Genomic DNA, 7,746 nt, shown 5'->3' with positions numbered 1-7,746 from the left:
ACCAGAGAGGCATTATAACTATGTACTTTTCAAATTGGACTCACAAGACATCCTAAAATCAGTGCAATCAAAAGAGTAAGCATTTCATTGTCTTCTTGGAGACCATAATTTGTACAAATTCGGGTTGTAGTATATACCAAATTTGAAGGGGAGAGATGAATTCACCACGATAAGGATTGGAAATCATTCTTCAGTCTGTACCTGCTCTGGCATAGGTGTAACCAGTTCCTATATAACAGGTTATTTTGCAAATCCCATTTATCATTCTCATACCCTGCTTTAAAATTTAAAAAATAGCATATGACTCACTGTGTCTCAACTACCATGTTTCACTTGATTTTGAGATACATGTTTTCCTCATTTTTAATCATCTCTAAAATTAGAATATATTTTACTATTAGTGGCATCTTACAATTATTATTGTCAGCATTTTTAATAGTGGTGCATAAATAATAGTGAATCTTACAATTAATCCTGCCTTAGATTCAATCAAGTATGATAGATATAAATGAAATTATTCTCTCAAATGCCAAACATTTCTTCCAGAAATTATTATTTAAATATTTCCCTTGACATAAATGTTACAAATTAAAAGAGATTTAAAGATCAACTAGACAAATTCACCATGGTTCTTGCTTGCATCCTGATTTGAACCAACAAATTGAAAAAAGACATTTTTGGAGCAAAGCAGAAAGATTGAACACTAACTGGACATTCGATAATACTGAGAAATTACATTACAGTTAACTTTTAAAAATTGTGACAATGGTATTGGGATTTAATACAAAAGCTCCTTATCTTTTAAAGATATATAGTAAAACATTTACGAATGAAATCATATAACTTTTGGGATTTACTTTTCTTCTCTTTTTTCTTTCTTTTCTTCTTTTTGCAGTAGTAGGGATTGAACTCAGGACCTTCATTCACACTGAGCTATATCCCCAGCCCTTTTATTTTTTATTTTGAGACAGGGTCTTGCTAAACTGAATTTCCCAGATTGGTCTCCAACTTGCAATCCTGCTTCAGCCTCCCGGAGTGCTCTGGTTATCAATATGTACCACCATACCTGGCTGGGATTTGCTTTAAACAAATTCAAGGGAGGAATTGAGAGGATAGGGCATAGAGATAAAAAAAATTGGCCATATGTCAATAATTCTTAAAGTGGAGTGGTTGATTCATTATACTCAGCTTCTGTGTATGTTTACAGTTTTCCACAATGAAGTTTTTAAAAAAATCATACTGTCAATTTTAAGTAAATTTTCTTTCAATATGAGTCAATGAAGATACTCTTATACCCATTAAGTCATTTTAACATGGATTTGAATTATTTTCATTGATTCTCCAAATCTATACATAAATTAATTTCCTCATCAAAATGTATTTACAATTTACATAACATTGATTTATCAAATGCCTGTATTTACACATACTTGGAAGTACTGTATTTGCTATTTTAAAATCCTACCACACACAGCTTTTTCTCTAGAAAGAATACACAGAAAAAAGATTCTAATAAAACAGGGGCAGCACTGCAGGTGGGAGAGACAGCCAGGTAAAGTCAGAGCACCTGGGGATTCTAGTTCCCACTTCCTCACTAACAAGCTTGGTGACTTGGAGCAAATCAATCAAGTTCTTTTGTCATTGACCACTCAGATCCTTATTGTTTGCTTCCCCCTTCCTGCAAAAAAAAAAAGCCACTGGAGACTTGGTGAAAAGGAAAAGTTTGATTTAAAGCTAGCTCCTTAAATAAAGAGCAAAATAAAAGATAAATGACAGGAAGTAAAGAGGAGGTAGATTTTTTTAAAGGGGAAAGGGATCAAGAGATGGAGGAAGGGAGGGACGGGATGAAAGAAAGGAATTAAGATGTATTGTGGGGCCAGGGATTTAGCTCAGTGGTTTCGCCACCAGCTGCGCAACCGCAAGGACCCGAGTTCGATCCCCAGTACCAAAAAAAAAAGATGTATTGTGTACAAGTACCAATTCCCCACAGGGAATGTAAACATTATGAACTACAAACATGTAATAATAAAGAAAATGACTCTGGCTCCAAGGAGATGGCTTCACATTACCCTTGCAAGGGCAGAGGGGACAGGGAATACAATGAGACAATAGACAACTGCAAGCTTGTTTTAGCCTTCTAGGCTTTTCCCTCTTCTTCCCTTCCTTGTGGAAACAAATGTAGACTGGACCTCCTGGGGCCAACATCTGCATATTCTGTCCATTCCTATGAGCTGAGGAGAGGAGGGGTGGTGGGTATGCCCTCAGCCTGAGGAACTTTGGAGTAGCAACTTGTCTCTAAAAGACAAAACTATAACTTTAAAAGCACCATTTGACCCTGGCAGCTACACTCGGCTTTAATTTCCTTGCTCATTGAATTACTATAATGTTAAGTCCTCTATCTGCTACACAGGGCATTTGGTGATTCAAATAAATGATAAATATAAAATAATTGTATTTAAAAACACTCTTTGTTGCAAGGTTTCATTAAAAGGTACTACCAGATTAGAATCTGAGACATTGTCAGTATAATAGTTGGGAGAAGAAAAACCCAGTCAACTAGCTAACTGTTTTGCTATGTGATACCCAATGACTGGTTCACCTGAGGTTCTCAATGAATTGTCCAAAGGTGCGGGGACATCAGTCCCATCTCGGCAACCCTTGGAGTTTAGCCCTTTGCCACATGTGAAGCCAAGCACTGGGCATCCTGTCATGCTGTTCTGCAGGACTAACTTTTGAGAAGGTGGGTTTGACACAAAGTGCATAGGAATGCCAGAGAAGCCCTGCTGTCTGTGGGTCCCATACATGTGCTTGTGTAGATCCAAAGTTTTGTTTATTTATTTATTTATTCATTTATTTATTTTTGATACCAGGGATCAAACTCAGGTCCTTGTGCGTGTGCAGCAGGCTGCAAAACCACTGAGCTAATCCCTGGCCCCCAAAGAGTTTTAAAAGTTGTCAACTTCTTGAAATGTATATCCTCAAATCCTCTTTCCTTTGTTCTGTGTTTCTTTTACTCCCATTTGGAATGCATTTAGTCTGTTCTTGGCTGGAAGGCCTCTTTGGTGTGTCTCTGGGAAAAGTGTCCAAAGAACTAAAACTCTGAAAGACTTTCAGCTCTACACACATCAAGAGTTAGGCAATTGGAACATATATTATAATCTTTTTTAATAAATTGAAATGCCAAATCATAAATATAACACTAGCAAATTAAATGTGACAGAGTAGTAAACAAATCATATATCAAATCCAAGTAAAATTTATTCTAGGAATGCAAGGATAGTTTGATATTGATATAAGTATATTAATATAATTCAGCAACTGTAAGACAAAAGAGAGAATATATAATTATCTTGATTGATGAGAAAAATAATTGATGAAGTTTGCATTTTTAAATTCTAAACTGGCACTATATGGAATCTTTAATATTATGATAAAAACTGTCTTAAACTAAAAACCAACCTTATTTTAATGGAATAATAACAACCTTATTTTAATAAGGAATTCATAAAAATGACCCATTAATAAAATGTCGATGATCCTTGAAATTCCTAAACATGTAGACAAAATTTTGTATGTGCATTTTTCTACAATTAACTTTTACCACATTCTTAAAGAGATGAAGGATACCAAACATGCTCTAGAGGGTTTTCATTAATATCAGTAACAAGAAAAGAATGCTTGCTATTCTCATTATTATTAATAATACACTAGAATTCATGACTAAATACCATCAGACAGGAAACAGAACAAGAGACATAACAATGGGAAATGAGAAAGATTAAATTATCTGTATTTGAGGATAATATGATTGTAATAATTTCTTTCAACTGCAAAGCATGGAACCATGCTCAAGTGATGTTAGTTTTATTACTTTATTATGAAGATGCACAGGAAGTCAAGTGGAGAAGAATCAGTCACATTGAGTGGGATGTTGGTCAGGACAAAGGACTAGGTCCAATCATCTGATGGTAGGTAGCTGTCTTAGTTACTTTTCTCATTGATGGGACAGACTACCCAACACCCAAAGTTAAAGGGGGAAAGATTTATTTAGCTCACAATTTGTAGAGGTTTCAGTTCATAAACAGCAGGCTCCAAGGCATGGTGGATGGGAGGCAGACATGGCAGAACAGGAATAGTTCATGGTGGGCAGAAGGTAGCAAAGCAAGCAAGGGTCAACCATAGCTTTTTCTATCTCATATCTTATCCAGGCTACTAAGGATGGGTAGCCTCACACCCTTAATCCTAGTGCCCTTGATCCTAGCAGGGCACCATGAATCAATCCCAGCATCACACATTCTAAATCCAGCCACCTCTGAAAAAGCCCTACCTATGACTACATGAGACTTTAAGGGGAGATCTAGACACAAGCTATAACAGTAGCCCTCGTTCTTTATTCCTGAGCTCCACTATGAAGGTGATTAATCTTTTCTACTATAATTAACTACTTAACAGAATCTGTATGTCTCTTCCTTTCAAATAGAATTGCTTTTCCCAAATTCCTGCTCACCTGGCCAAACTAAGAGTCTATAAATCCTGACCCTCCCATCAATCAGAAGGGAATGTGAAGGAGAAACCCTCATCCTTGCTGTTCAGGGATATGCATGATATTGTTCAGGGTTCACAGTGCTGAATGAAACTGGTTTCTGGAATATTCTGTAATACCAAATACCACCATCTATAAATCAAATCCATGTATATTCATTTTCTTCAATACTTCATTGAGAAAAACCAACTAGTCATTGGATCTGGTCTAGGAAGTGACAGCAATTACACTGAATGAAATCAAACTTGGGATGTGAATAGTTTTCCATGTAATTTACATGGCTTTGAGGCATACACAAACTGGCCCAACGCCGATCAAGAATTAATCAATATGATGTTAATAAAATCTATTTATATTATTGAGAATAGAATTGCACTATAGTTAAGAGCACAACCTCTGTATCCAGCCTGGATTTGAATCCCAGCTTTATCCCATACTAGCTTTTTTTTTTTTTGGTACCGGGGATCGAATTCGGGTCCTTGCACTTGCAAGGCAGGCAATGGAACCATTGAGCTAAATCCCAGGCCCAGATAGGATTCAAAGTAGAAAGTACTCTGTTTTATTAACGGTGCTAGGGACAGAGCCCAGGGCCTCATGGCTGCCAGGCAAGCACTCTAGCAGAGCTGCACTCAGCCCCAGGGAGTACTTTACAGACACAAGTGTAATTTGGTACCAGGGATCGAACTCGGGTCCTTGCGCTTGCGCAGCAGGCGGCAAAACCACTGAGCTAAATCCCCGGCCCCCATACTAGCTTTATAATACTGGGCAAGATATATAATTTTTCTGTGCCTCAGTTTTTTTCTTTCTTTCCTTTTTTCTTTTTTTCTTTTTCTTTTTCTTTTTCTTTTTTTGAAGGGTCTTGCTATGCTGTTGAGTTCAGGCTGGCCTTGAACTCACTATATATCCAGACTTGCCTTGAAATCACAGTGATCCTCCCAGCTCAGCTTTCTGAGTGCTGGGATTACGGGCATACACCACCATGCCCAGCTCATTTTTTTTAAACTTATACAATGAAAATCATGGAGTCGTTATTTATAACAACAGGATCCCATTAGATTTGACCCCAGGGACAAGGAAAGTGTAGCCACAGAGTAGTGGAAAGAAAGCCCATGAAGACCTACTCTTCAAACAAAAAGGTTGCAATAATGATGGTAATAATGAAATCACCCTTGGCATTTATTGAGAACTTACTATGTGCCAGTTTGTGTTTAAAATAAAGTTGAGTCCTCTGTATCCCTGCCTGTGGATGGGGGGAGGGGTTGCATCTACATTGAGCATCCACAGACTTTTTGTCATTCTCCCCCAAAGAATATAGTATAACAACAATTTATATAGTATTTACATTTTATTAGGTATTATAAGTAATCTAGAGATGATTTAAAATATACTGAGGATATATGGAGGATGTGTGGGGATCTATGCAAATGATATGTCATTTTATATAAGAAACTTGGGCGTCTGTGACATTTTAGGCTGAAACCTCAGAAAGACTTGAAACCAACCCCCTCTGGATACCAAGAGAAACTACCTAACATGTCTTTTAATCCTCATAACAGCCCTAGGAGATGAGCCTATAGGCTTATCCTCTTTTTCTTTCTTCTTCCTCCTTTGAGACAGAGATCCTCCTGCCTCAGATTTCTAAGAAGCTGGATTATAGGCATGTTCCATCCCTGGTTTAAACCCATGGGTTTTTAAAAGCCTATTAAAGAGAAAAAGGAAAGATTGAGTACCTGGCTTTGGTCTTCCACCTGGTATGTGGAAGAACTAGAATCCATTTCACATTGGGACCCTGAAATATGAACACAGGCAGATCACCTCCTTGCTGTGAGATGTGAGCTCAGTAGCAAGTCAGGAGCTTCCTCATACAGACATAGGGTGGTGGAAGGGGACACGGACTGGATTCCCTATGGGCTCTACACAATATCCGGATCCATAAATTCTTGGGACCAGTGGAAAGGGTTCCTGAATAGATCTCTTTTGGAAGCCTAGAAGGAAGAGTCACAGTATATGCTTAGGTTTTTAGTAGCACTCCTTAAAGGTATCTAGCTTTTTCTTTCTTTAAGAATATATCAAGTTTTAAAAATTAACTCAAGTCTGGGATTCGCCTGAGGGTCTAGTACGCCTTGCTCTGTCGAGTTGGAATTGGGTACAAGATCCTGTTTGTCAGGTCTAAGGTTTGCTTCTGATACAATCAAACAATTTTTTGTGTTACCTGAAAATTTTGTTCCTGTGATTTTTTTTTTTTTTTTTTTGGTACTGGGGCTCAAACTCAGGATTTTGTGCTTTTGAGGCAGGTGCTGGAACCACTGAGCTAAATCCCCGGCCCCCCTGTGATTTTCATAATTGATAAGCCCCACTCACTACCTTGGGGTATGGCTTCTCTCATGCCCACTTGTCTACCCATGCTTCACAGCTGCAGTCCCCCAGACCACACACCCCATTTGGCTTCAAGCTCATGACAATCTCTGCCTGAATCCTCCGGTCAAAGCTGCTCTCACCCTCGTGAACAGGAACCTGATTTGTTTAGCTTTTGATGGGAGACATGAAAAGATAAATAAGGATAAACTGAGTGTTAAGAGTGGAGGTAACGTTCAGAGTTTAAGGGATAATGAAGACAAAGTTGAGATTTCCCAAAATAGTTTGAATATCAAAATTTTTCCACTATAAAAATGGTTCTAGCTGGGTGTGGTGGTCCACATGCCTGTAATCCCATCACTTGGAGGGCTGAGGCAGGAGGATCACCTCGAATCAAGGTTAGCCTGGGCTACATAGTGACTTCAAGGACAGCCTGAACTACAAAATAAGACCCTGTCTCAAACAAACAAACAATAAAAATGGTTCTACCTTAACACACTGTATCCTTATTACTATACCTGATGCATTAGGAATAAAATAGTACTTAGAAAAACAGATCCTGATGAGCATATAATAAAATATTAATAAACAAAAAGCATATATTAAAACATTATGAACAGTTTGGTACTGATACATGGTAAAATAGAGATCAGTGGAGAATTGAGACTTCAGAAATACAACTAAATATGAATATTTAGTATAAGACAAAAGTGATAGTTCCAATTTAGGGAGAAAAATGGTGTAGGACACTTGACTAGTAATATGGAAAAAAATTAAATTTGGATTTCTACCTCACTCCAAAAATAAAATCCAAGACCCTGGCTTGGTGGCATACACCCCTAATCCCA

Source organism: Heterocephalus glaber, unplaced genomic scaffold, assembly GCF_053883595.1.
Source record: "Heterocephalus glaber isolate CG9 unplaced genomic scaffold, H.glaber_assembly_v1.0 deba00001553, whole genome shotgun sequence".
Classification (NCBI taxonomy): Eukaryota; Metazoa; Chordata; class Mammalia; order Rodentia; family Bathyergidae; genus Heterocephalus; species Heterocephalus glaber.
The sequence above is the reverse complement of the archived record's forward strand: the minus strand, read 5'-3'. Positions refer to the sequence as shown.